Consider the following 13,275-nt stretch of genomic DNA (forward strand, 5'->3'; position numbering starts at 1 on the left):
CAATTGTTCCTCGTATGGAAGTTGTCTTCCAATTTTCTTAGCTTAAAGCGGAACGTGACCCCCTCCACTGCCACATTTGGCACTTTTTGGGGGGAGGGGGGAGCAGGTACCTGTTTTTGACAGGTACCCTCTCCCACCTTCGGCCAAATCGCTGCGGAAATCTGAGCTGGAAGTTCGACCCCCCCCCCCCTCCTTCCCCTGTAGCCTTCTGGGACACATCACAGGTCCTAGAAGACTATGGGACCATTTACAAGGAGCAGCGCAGCTCAGGAATGCGCAGTAGGAAACTGTAAGGCTTCATGTCCTGTTTCCCTTACTAGACATGGCGGTGCCTGCCCCTGAAACTGATTGAAAAATGGGCTTGGGTGAGGACATCGCTGGATCCCTGGGCAGGTGAGTGTTCTTAAATTAAAAGTCAGCAACCACAGTATTTGTAGCTGCTGACTTTTAATTTTTGGGGGGAGCCTGAAGCTCTGTCGTTTTAATTTAAAGATTAAAGCTGAATCGCAGGGAGAGTAAAAATGCTCCATTGCAGTAAGGTTGGCCCCGCACTGAAATGATTAAAATGGGTTTAGGAGGGTGTCTATAGGAATGTTTGACCATTCTTCCAGAAGCGCATTTGTAAGTTTAGGCACTAACGTTGGAGGAGAAGGCTTGGCTAGCGGTCTCTGCTCCAATTCATCCCAAAGGTGTTCTATCATGTTGAGCTCAGGACTCTGTGCAGGCCAGTCAAGTTCCTCCACCCCATGTCTTTATGGACCTTGCTTTGTGCACTGGTGCGCAGTCTTGTTGGAACAGGAAGGGAACATCCTCAAACTGTTCCCACAAAGTTGGGAGCATGAAATTGTCCAAAATGTCTTGGTATGCTGATGCCTTAAAAGTTTCCTTCACTGGAACTAAGGGGCCAAGCCCAACACCTGAAAAATAACCCCAAATCATAATCCCCCCTCCTCCAAATGATTTGGACCAGTGCACAAAGCAAAGTCCATAAAGACATGGATGATCGAGTTTGTGGTGGAGGAACCTGACTTCAACCCGATAGAACACCTTTGGGAAGAATTAGAGCGGCGACTGCGAGCCAGGCCTTCTCATCCAACATCAGTGCCTGACCTCACAAATGCGCTTCTGGAAGAATGGTCAAACAATCCCATAGACACACTCCTAAACCTTGTGAACAGCCTTTCCAGAAGAGTGGAAACTGTTATAGTAGCAAAGGGTGGGCCAACTCAATATTGAACCCTATGGACTAAGACTGGGATGCTATTAAAGTTCATCAAAGGCAGGCGTCCCAATACTTTTGACAATATAGTGTATATCTGCCTGGAGTTCAGCTTTAAATAATTTATGGACTGTTGTGACAAACAGTCCCTTTGGCTTCAGGAGAGAGTCGTGGATGTGGTTCTAGCATCTATGAACAAGAAGCACGTTAGCACTTTCTTAGGCATTGTAGGATACTGCCAGATGGTTCACTTTAAACTTTTCCACTTTAGCGCCCATTTTGACAGATTTGACCAACGGGAAACGTACTATGTTGCATAACTGGGATGTTTGAAATAGGCCCTTTAGCACAAGACCTTCAGAAAGAGTTCTCGGTCCAGACTTAAGCCTCGTACACACGCACAGATTGTTGGCCGTAAATTGTTGGCCAACGTCCGATCTGCCGATTGTAGGCTTATTAGTATGATGCTTCCGACAACCAACTGCGAATTTTCGGCCAAAAAAAATCTGGTGTGCATGCTATAAAATTTTTGTTGGCCAACAAAGAACGGCCGATTGTTCCTCAGTCAGTACAGATTTTGGCAGACAAAAATCAGATGAGCAAGACTGGGCATGCTCAGAGAAGAAAAAACACACTGAAAGTCAACCAGAACATGACATCACTTCTGAAGTTGGTTTTTGTTGGCCAACAAAAGTCAAGTGCAAGTCTAGAGCACATTTTAAGCAACAAACAATACTGGACAAAAGTTGGGCGATCAGTTGGCCAACAATCTGTGCGTGTGTACAGGGCTTTATGCTTCCAGTTTAGTTATGGGAGCTAGTTTGTCACAGGTGGTGAGTGTAGAAGAACATTAGTGTTTTGAGTCAAAAGATGATGTCCGCCAAAAGGACAAGCATTGCCGCACAAGAGGCATTAAGTGTACAGTGGAGGCTTTGTGATACTATCACTAGGATGTTGCTTAAGACTAATTACAGACCTTGCTTCTCTACAATGGGTGGCCCAGGACAAAAAACAAAACCCAGGAGTCACCAGCTCGTTCCTGGCTCTCCAAGATTCCTTTTAGGTCCTTTCTCATTAGTGGTAATCCTTTAGGTACTCTAAAAAGTAATCTGCAGTAGATCGCTTTTCAGAGGGCCATATAACAGCAGCTAATAGGCATTCTGGAAGTGCTACAGCCATCTCCTGACACCTGTTTTTTGGGGTACTTGTTTGTTAAAGTAGTTGTTAAGCCACTATGTTACCTTTATACCATCCCCTCTGTTAGATAACAACCTGTATCCTAGTACCTGTGCTTTATTAAAAAAAAAAAAAAAATCAGATTTCTGCCTGTTTTTACAGCGCCTCCCAGCGCTCACGTGACTCCCGTCTCCCTCCTCTTCCAGTCTGACATCTCCAGGGGGTGGGGCCGAGAACATCCTCTGACATCAGCCAGGGAAGCAGGGAGGGAAGGAGGAGAGAGCCGGGAAGTGCTGTGAAAAAAGGTAGAAATCTGCATTTAAAAAAAAACACAGACACTAAGATCAGATAGTTTTGTCACAGCAGGGAGGGAAGCAGAGTGGAGCTAGTGAGAGCTGACATCAAGGAGGGGAGGTGGGAGGAGGACAGAGGGAGACAGAGGAGAGCTGCAGATAGCAGCTGATGATGGAGGCACATAAACTGACCACGGTGTTCTGGTCAGTTTACATGGGGGAGGGTAGAACCAGGCAGGATCAGCCAGGTTTTTTACTGGATACAGAGGGCCAAAATACACAGCACAAGCACTGCGCTGTATAACATGGAAACATTTTTTTTTTTTTTAGGGTGACCCAAACGCTTTAACTTTTTTCTTTTTTTTTTCAAAGTAGAACTATAGGTAAAACTTTTTTCATATTGGAAAGAGTAAGGGACAGTTATAACGCCTGTCAGAATTTTTTTCATCATCTCCATCCCATTGTGGAGATTTCCCTTTACTTCCTGTCCAATAGTCAAACAGGAGGTGAGAGGAAATCCCTGTAAATAAAGGGAACTCCTTGGGGACCCCCAGGTCACCAGAACTAGTGTCCCATTGGAAGATTTCCCCTCTATTACTTTTATGAGGATGACCCAAAATTTGGGATTTTCTTTTACTTTCACTTTCAATGATAATGGTAAACAGGACAAATAGAGATGTTGAATCTCCCTAACGGGAGCACAGACAGCAATAAGAACTGCCAGGTGTTCTAATCCCTCTCCATTCTATCCAAAACAAAAAAAAGTGTTTTGTCTTTAGTTATACTTTAATTGTCAAATGCAGTACAGCGCCGCAACTGCGAGCCAAGCGTTGGCTTGAGGTTGCAGAGGGGCCCCATTGAACTTAATAGGCGAGTTTGATAGGTAGTGCCACCTGTCAGACTCTGCAGCTCAATTTTAAAAATGCCGCAGCATGTGTACAGACCTGTCCGGCTGTACTGTTAGGATTGGGATGAGCGGCCAGGTGGTGGTATAGTCACCGGTTTTCACTACCTCCCAGCTGCCGATGTGAAAGGGTCCTTTTAAGGTTAAGCATTGGGTGGGTTCTCATCAGAAAAATGCACCACATGCTTTCCCACACCTGGGGTGTTATTTAAATTGGAATTCCAGGCTAGACCTAACTAAGCCTAAAACTACTCCCCCCTCCCCCTCTACCAACTATACTAACTACCCTGTAGAGGAAGATGCATATACTTACCTATCTTTAGGGCACCAGCTGCCACCTTCAGAGAAGAGGAGGGACAGCCGACAGCAGTGCTCCATACAGCCCCAAATTACTTGTGGGACATTGGATATTTTTCTGCTGAAGTGTTTTTGAAACCAACACTTACACGGGAGTTTATCTGCTGTGTCCCGTGCTTCTCTCAGTCGTTGATCCTGTTGACTCCCACTATATTATGTAACACAGTAGCAAGGTGGAGATCTGAAAGAGGATCCACTAAGTGTAGAGGGAGACATAAAAACTGATTCTGTCAGAGGTGTGGGCTTCAGAAGACAGTTCAATTGAGGATTTATTTTCAATAGAACAGGTTTTATAGGCAGTAAGGGTGAGTGAGTATTTACTTTATTCCATTGCAGGGACGCTTTTTTTCAGCAGGTTTGCATAAGCCAGTGCTGTATTTTGGCAAAGGCCAACAAGGCCCAGGCCTAGGGCGGCACTTTGTGGGGTGGCGGCACCCACCTGAAAAAAAAAAACCCGACCCATTCTCTAAATCCCAGCTCTGCTGTGTCTGCCTTCCTCTTGCACACATACAGTCCCCGGCGCAGCTTGCAGTGGCACTTGGTATCGGTATATTGACTTGGCAGAGGCGGACTGACCATTCAGGCCAGTAGGGGGCCCCATCATGACGAGCAGCTGAGGTGCGATAGTGATAGATCCTTCTCCTCTGGTCACTGTACATCCAGGAGCTCTCTCTAACCTGCACTTATAGCTCAGGCTCGTGAGTGGGACAATAGGAAGTATCGGCTCTCCTTCCCCCTGCTGAGTGCTGACAGCCAGAAAAATTATGCAGAGTCCTGACCAATCGCAGCCACCTATATCCGACCACCTGGGACATGAGCAGTTGATAGTAGAGGAGCTCAGGGGGAGTGGAGTGAGCAGGCACACACATTATACGAGTGATGCAGGACTTACAGGTGAGACTCTCTGACTCTTTATGACTCCTGCTACAGCAAAAACTTTCCCCTTCCAACTTTACTTCCCCTCTTTACTTTCCCCTGCAACTCTCTATATCTTCCTGGTAAGATGAGACAATCACATCCATCCCCCCCTCTTCACCTTCTCCTGTTTGTTTGCTCTCCCCTCACATCCTGCACCCTCCTGTCTAAGATCTGACCATTGCCATCACTGACTGTCTGCCTGACACCCTTTCTATCCCAGATTACTTGTTATCTCTTCTAACTGTTCAGCAGCTCAGTTAATTATCTGCAGTCATTTAAGAGTCGGTTTACACATACTGTATGTGGTGACAGACATTGCATGTGATTTGGAGCGCACTGCTCTGCAAATAACATGCGATGTTTGTGCGTTGTGAATTCAGCCATACAAATTGTATGGCTTAATTCGCTTCGCATTCAGACCAAAGTCACACAGGACCCTTTTTTGGTCCTCACCAGAATCGGATCACATGGTGGTTCACACCTATGCGATCTGATTCATGTCTGAACTGACAGTTCGCACTGCGACATGCAAACTGATCTGGGGGTGTCGTTAACTTTGTATTGACACCCCCAGCAATTCACATATGGCATAAGTGCAATGCGGGAACCCGCAGTGGAACCATCACTTAATGACTGCAGATAATGTACTGAGCTGCTGAATAGTTGGAAGATATTAAAAGTCATCTTGGATGAAAAGGGTGTCAGGCAGTCAGTGTGTGTGTGGACCCCTAGAGAGGAATGTCCAGATCTGAGACCACACTTGTAAAGAAGACCTTAGGAGCTCATTCACACAGCTAGATGGGGGCAGTACAAGCAGGCAGTTGAGCTGAAGTTTTACCACCCCCAACCACCCTTCCAGAAAAAGGTGATGCAGCCACTCAGTGCTGTTCAATGGCAAAAATTAAATGGTATGTCACAATGAATGGGGTACACCAAAACAAACCTGAAAGTGCCTGCAATGAACATGGCTGGGGGTCTGCATTTTCACAGTAAAAACAGGCGGTGAGTAAATTACATTTTGCCCCCTCACTGCTTGTCAAACACCACAATAGCCACCCATCCAAATTAGCCCTTAATTTAGCTCCCCTTTCTCCCTGCGAGTTCCCCTAGAGCCCCTTAGTTTCATGCAATCCAACAGAGCCAAGTTCCCCTCCTTCATCCCACTGACATACAGTAGATGCCAAATGAGTCCTCCTCAGATTGACAAGTGACGCAGTCTGATGATGATCATTGAAGGACAGTGAAATGCTTCCTTAGGCCCCTATCACACAAGGGGGACTCCACTTAGCTCAGTGGGGGATCTGTCCATTGATCAGAGCAGACAGATGACAGAGCAGACAGATGACAGGTCCATGTCCACTCAGTTTATGCAGAGTGGCCACGGATCGAACCAACTCTGCTCTATGGGCAGTCGGGCGTAAATGGACTCAGCTGTCTGTTTACACCCAACTACCCTCTGATCCACCAGAGGTGGAGCTCTAAGAGGAAAAGGTGAAGCCTAAAGAAGAAGGGGTGTGGTTTACAGATGACAGGGTGGGTCTGAAACAGGAAGGGGTGTGGCCTTGACAGGAAGGGGTGGGTTGTAGTTAAATTAGGGGGTGCACGAGTTTAGTCAGGCCTAGGACAGCACAAAAACCTAAATACACCACTGGCTTAAGCAACAATCTTTTAAGGTGATAGGATCAATAGGAACCGTATTAAAGGGGAGGTGTGGGAATAGAAATGTCAGAATTATTGGGGATATTAAATAAAAGAAAAATTGAATTATACAAAGGCCATATGTATATTCAGTTCTATACAGAGAAATTCTGAACAGCACAGCATCCATCTTGTATGAGGTCATTAAAAGTTCATGTTCTTTTGCAAGATGTCTTTACAGAGTCTTGAAGTTCAACAGAAGATCTTTGTATTTCTTTACATCGTAAATAATGAGGCCCTTTTTACATCTCATCAGATAAGAGTCAATTAGCCAGACGCTATACCAGACACTGATGACTATTATGCTTATATGCTTATCTGTGTATAACAATGAACAGTAGTTAAGTGTATTCTATTAGATTCATTTAAACTAAGTTTTAAGATACATTATAATCATGTGTGAGAAAATATTAGCAATAATTATGTCATTATATTATGTGAAGCATATACACCGTTCTAGGAATGTATTGTATACTATCGTTTTGTTTTTGTGTGTAAGAAGCTAAGTACTAATTCCACTTAAATTGCTTCACTTATAGGGAGTGTTTATATAAGATTTGTTTTACGTCTTGGCTAGGTCATATAAATCCTACAAGCCAGATGCTTTTCTTGGCGGCATATGACATGTCCAAGTGATTTCATTTCTTTTACCCAGCCTGAGGTCAAAGGGTTATCTTTGGGAAAATAATGCAATTATATTCTATATTCCGAATCTAATAGTAATACAACACCGCCCCTAGTGGTTGTTTAATTTTAATTTCCAATAATTGATCATAGTAATCAGATCCTTTCAGTGATGTAGAATTTATATGGTAATGAGATCCCCACCCACACTGCTGGGGGGGCATAAAAGTTCTTGTCAGCTAGAGAGAGGGGACTGAGGGCTGAGAACTGAGGACTGGAAAGATCGTAAGGAATCTCTGGAAATAATGGGTGACATTTGAATCCTGTAACCAAGGCAACGTGACTTCTCAGCCAATAAGATTTGGCTGGTAAAGTATGTTCCTATTTTTCCTATAGACGTTTGATCTGCTTTATTTGGATGCACCTAACTGATCCATCACCTAATCTGTTAGCATCAAGATTTGAAGTTAAATCATTCTAACTGCAGTATGATTGGTTTAATTTTTCCTATCTTGGGATTTTAAGCTAATTCTGGCTTTTAGTAAATGGTTCAGTCGTGATGTATTCTTTATAGTAGATTAACTAAATAGAAACATATTTTATCAAAACAATCTGGACTTTTTAAGGCATGGTACAACAATGTTGATCCATGCAACTGTATTTAAAACATAGAAATTGAAAATCTGTTGGATGAGAGAAGTCACATGTCAAATCTGTCATATTGGTTGCCATCTTTTATGTCTTCATGGTAGACTGTTAATCATCTTTTAAAAGTCTTTGGTTATGATCATTTCATTATTCTGAGATAATATTCTTTGATTTTATTCTCATATTACCTTTGTGATATATTTTATTGCATTTTATTTTAAACTTTGTGTTTATCACCAATTATATTTTTGACATTATATTTTGCAGTGAAGTATTTAATAAATATATATATTTTTGCACAGAATTGTATCCTTTATCTTCAGTTTAGTGTCACTTAAAATGATCTTGCATTTTGTTGATTTATGGAAATAAGTTGAGAATCTCCTGACTTACAGATCTTTGCTTATTTGCATAAATAGACACTGTTATATCAGAGCAGTATAAACATTCTGACAGAAAAAAACAAACAAATATTCACCTCTATGCTGCATGGTAGGCTCTAAGCCCAAGAACTGAGCGATCACAGGACCACTGATCACTCAGTTCTCAGTCCACTCTGAGCTGAGAGTGGTGAATCAATCACCGCTCTTGTCTCTGTCCCTCCAGTGTTCATTAGTGTGATGGGCTGTGGATAGGGCAGGAGCAGCTGGCTCAGGCCGCATGTTGAGCCAGCTGATGATCAGACATCTGTGTGGATCCTGACATTGTTGTCGGGATCCGTCCAGAGCCTGAAGCAGCTCTGTGATGTCAGCTGACTTTAGTCCACTGCTGGCTGATTCTGGGTCTCCATGGAGAGCACAAGAGTGCACTCCTGTGACCCACAAGAGAAGTGTGGCAAAAAAGCTTTGGCCATACTTACTGTATCTTTTAAAGCAAAATATGTTCAGTATAATCTGCAATTTTTGAAAGAAGTAATTTTATCATGTTTTAAAAGAAACAGTATTGAAGTAAAACTTAAGGAATGTTCTTGTTGTTTTGATTAGAACACCGTTTTTTTTTTTTGCTGTTTGTGTCCCATTTTGGAAAATTCAACTTCTCTATTTGTCATGTTTACTGTCATCATCAAAAGTGAAAGAAAACCCCAAATTTTGGGTTGTTCACAGAACAGTAACAGAGGGAAATGTTCAAATGGGGATCATAATTCTGGTGACAACCAGGGATTCCCTCACCTTGGAGGATTTCCTATCACTTCCTGATTTGGCTATGGGAAAAAAAGTGAAAGAAAATCTCCCCAATAGGACACAGATGGTAAAAACGGTAATCTAACTAAATCTCCCCAATGGTAGTCTTGCCTTTAGTTCTATTTTAATTATAAATTACCTAGGCATTGACAAATGATTCCCAAGCATGGAAATGAGAGCCAGTGCTTTTACAGATTTTTAGAATGTATCTATCAATCTGGGATAATAAACCTTTTAACATCTAATAAAAAAAACAATACGTGCACATTCAAGTGTTTGAAACTACACAACACACAAACACACAAAACAACATTTTATTCTTAGTGCCGGTTCACACTAGGGCGACCGGTGAGGCGACCTGGTCGCCTCACAGGTCGCCGCAGGTCGCCTCCCATAGGGAAGCTGCGGACCCGTTCTAATAGGAGCGACACAAGTCGCTCCGACCTAGAAAAAGGGTCCGGAGCTTCTTTGGGGCGACCCGGAGGCGACCGCCATAGACTTCAATGTTATGAAGTCCGTGGCGGCCGCTCCGAAGTCACGGCGCGCTGCTCGCACTGCGACCACGGAGGTCGCGGTGCGAAGTAGCGTCGCTGCAATGTGAACCGGCGCTTACAATTAAAGGATGAGAGGAAGACTTTTATATTGGTAAACACTTACGAGCTGATGAACCTGGATGAGTTGCTAATCCTGTAATAAACAGTAGTAAAATTAAATTAATATTTAGGCTTAAGTAAATTGTCTACACACTAAGATCTTCCATTCATTTAAAAATGTAAGTTTTATTTATTTTTTTATTTTTTTGTATGTAACTTCTTTTTCCATATTGGCCTATACCAATAAAGAAAGGAAAGTCAGATGTCAAAGCCAAATATTATTTTTCCCTGTCCAATTCTTTTATACCTCAAAAATGCTTTGTAAACTACTATTTTTCCTATTATTGTAGCACTGCCCCCTTGAGGACTGCTGGATTATTCACCTTGGGACCCCCCTGAGTTACCATTTCCAACTGTAGCATGCACATTTAACTCTTTACTCCTGAAGATGCAGCCAGGCTGCTGATTCACCTTGTCACTTAGATGAATTTAGGATTACTCGTTAAGATGAGTTATCTTCGGGATACACACCTAGTACCCCCTTTCACTTGACCTGCTGACACCCATCCTCTGACTATCCTACACCGAGGTGGCCCCCCTCAGGTCAGTCCCCTAGACACGATCCCCTGTACTCACGACACTGTTTTTCAAGGGTCTCCAGTGTCTCTACCCCCTCAGTCAACTCTCATGGACCTCTGGGTTTAGCTCCTTCCTTCCTGGTCCCCAGGCTGACTGCCTGTGACCGTGTGCCACTGCTACAGAGGAGGAGGCAGCCGCCACCCTCCCTCCGGGACACTGCTCACCAGCCAAAGACCCCGCAGGACACGTGCTCCTGTATTTAACCACTATACCTCCGCTCACATGGAGGCTACTGCGGCAAAGTGCCGTGATCCTGTCCAGCGACGTAGACCTACGTCGCTGGACTCCGCCCCTTGTGGGCGGCGCTCGCGCGCCGCCGGAGGCTCGCTCCCGCTGTGTTCATTCACAGCGGGAGTCGGGCCAGCGGAGGAGCAGCGGCGATTGCCGCTGCTCTGCCCCGATCGTCGGGGATCGAGTCTGGAGATCCGCCCGCTGTGTGTAAACACAGCGGGTGGATCTCCATAGTGACAGGGACTGACAGATCGGAGTGTTCAGCATAGCTGGACATCCGATCTGTCCTTCTGTCACACAGTCACCTCCCCCCTCACACGTCAGTAAGCACCAGGCATACATTAACCCCTCCCTCACCAATAAAATTAACCCCTTCCCTGCCAGTGTCATTTTTACAGTAACAGTGCATATATATAGCACTGATTACTGTAGAAATGTCACTGGTACCCCCAAAAGTGTCAAAAATGTCAGTCAAGGGTCCGATCTGTCCGCCACAATGTCGCAGTCCCGCAAAAAAAAATCGCAGATCGCCGCCATTACGCGTTAAAAAAAAAACAACAAAAATGACAAAAATCTTTCACTTAGTTAGTAAACACAATAACTTTTGCGAAAACCAATCAAAATACGCTTATTGCGATTTTTTTTACTAAACATAGGTAGCAGAAAACAAATTGGCCAAAAATTTAAAAAAAATTTGATTTTTACATTTTTTTGGGGGGAATTTCATATAAAAAAATGTGAAAAATATTGTTATTTTTTCAAAATAAACGCTCTTTTTTTGTTTATAGTGCAAAAAGTAAAAATCGCACAGGTGATCAAATACCACCAAAAGAAAGCTCTGTTTGTGGGAAAAAAAGGACGTAAATTTCGTTTGGGTATGACGTCGCACGACCGCGCAATTGTCAGTTAAAGTCGCACAGCGCCGAATCGCAAAAAGTGGCCTGGACGGAAGACAGCAAAATCCTCCGGTGGTAAAGTGGTTAATACCACACCCCAGAATGCACCGAGACCACTAGTCTGTGCCAATCACTGAAGCTGTATCAAAGCCTGTGTACCCATTGGTCAGGTTTCCTCCACTGTCCAATGTGCCTCCCCATTGGACCAGCGCGGAACACTCCCCAGACCAAATTAATCACACACCGAGCACCATGAGCAGACCTAACTCACAGATCCTGCTCTCTGTTAAGCAGAACGCAATATAGAATTAGCCTGCTGCTCCTCTAATAGGCAGACAGAGCCAAAACTATACTCACTCTCTAGCACCTACCTAGGAGGGTGCTACATTATATATAAGGAAAATGTTTCTGTAATAAAAACAGACAATCCAAAATGGAGTGAACTATAAAAGTACATAAGAAGAGGTGAAAAACAGCATTGTCTAAACAATCAAATGCAAAATATATAGAAAGCTGGAAGGATATGAAAATCTTGATCTTCATGTAAAAGGCATGTTTGGCCTTGTCTCTCCTCATTAACTGCTTGCCGACCGCCGCAAGTAGATTTACTGCGGCGGTCAGCCCCTGCCAGGCAGAGTGACGTTAATTAACGTCACTAGCCTGGGAAGGTCTGGGGAGCGAGCGCGCGCCCGCGGAGGCGCGCTCCCGCTCCCGCGCGGTCACGCACCCCCCCGCGCGTGTGACCAGCGGACCCGATGTCCGCCGGCCACTCGGCGATCGTCGGGGGAAGAGGGAGAATGTCAGGCAGCTTGTGTAAACAAGCTGCCTGTCATTCTCCTCGCTGTAAAGACACTGATTACACGGATCTAGTATGTAGATCCGTTGATCAGTGTCCTTACAGCTAGAGCCACAGCCAATCACAGTAAGAATCACGCCCCTAGGGACACACACAGCCCCTCCCTCCCAAATAAAGTTAACCCCTTCACTGCCAGTGTATTTTTACAGTAACAGTGCATATGTATAGCACTGATTACTGTAGAAATGTCACTGGTAACCCCAAAAGTGTCAAAAATGTCAGTCAAGGGTCCGATCTGTCCGCCGCAATGTCGCAGTACCGCAAAAAAAATCGCAGATCGCCGCCATTACGCGTTTAAAAAAAAACAACAAAAATGACAAAAATCTTTCCCTTTGTTAGTAAACGCGATAACTTTTGTGCAAACCAATCAAAATACGCTTTTTGCGATTTTTTTTTACCAAACATAGGTAGGATAAAACAAATTGGCCAAAAATGTTAAAAAATTTTGATTTTTACATTTTTTTTTGGGGAATTTCATATAAAAAAATGTGAAAAATATTGCTATTTTTGCAAAATTGTCGCTCTTTTTTTGTTTATAGCGCGTGATCAAAAAATCGCACAGGTGATCAAATACCACCAAAAGAAAGCTCTGTTTGTGGGAAAAAAAGGACGTCAAATTTGTTTAGGTACAGCGTCGCACGACCGCGCAATTGTCCGTTAAAGTCACGCAGTGCCGAATCGCAAAATACCCCCTGGTCTTTTAGCAGGAAAATCCTCCGGGGCTTAAGTGGTTAAAGTAATTGTAAAGTCTCTTTTTTTTTTTTTTTTTTCTATAAAAATAATAAACATGTTATACTTACCTGCTGTGTTACAGTGGATTTGTAGAGAGCAGCCGAGATCCTTCTCTTCTCGGATCCCTCTTCTGTGATCCGGGCCGCTCCCCCCTGTTTGACTCCCCCACAACAAGCAGCTTGCTATGAGGGCAACCGAGCCAAGTCACAGCTCCCTGTGTCCATTCAGACGCAAACCCCCGAGTCGACCCTGCTTCCTCTCTCCCCTGATTGGCTAGCTGACTTTGATTGAGAGCAGTCTGAGCCAAATG

At 44.0% G+C, this 13,275-nt stretch overlaps 1 protein-coding gene across 1 annotated transcript in view; it reads right to left on the reverse strand.

The window, feature by feature from the left end:
- Positions 1-13,275, reverse strand: part of LOC309562159 (inter-alpha-trypsin inhibitor heavy chain H3-like) — a 234,519-nt gene that overhangs the window by 32,200 nt on the left and 189,044 nt on the right. The gene's annotated exons all lie outside the window — the stretch shown is intronic.

Source organism: Pelophylax lessonae (assembly GCF_965119305.1).
Source record: "Pelophylax lessonae genome assembly, chromosome: 8".
NCBI lineage: Eukaryota > Metazoa > Chordata > Amphibia > Anura > Ranidae > Pelophylax > Pelophylax lessonae.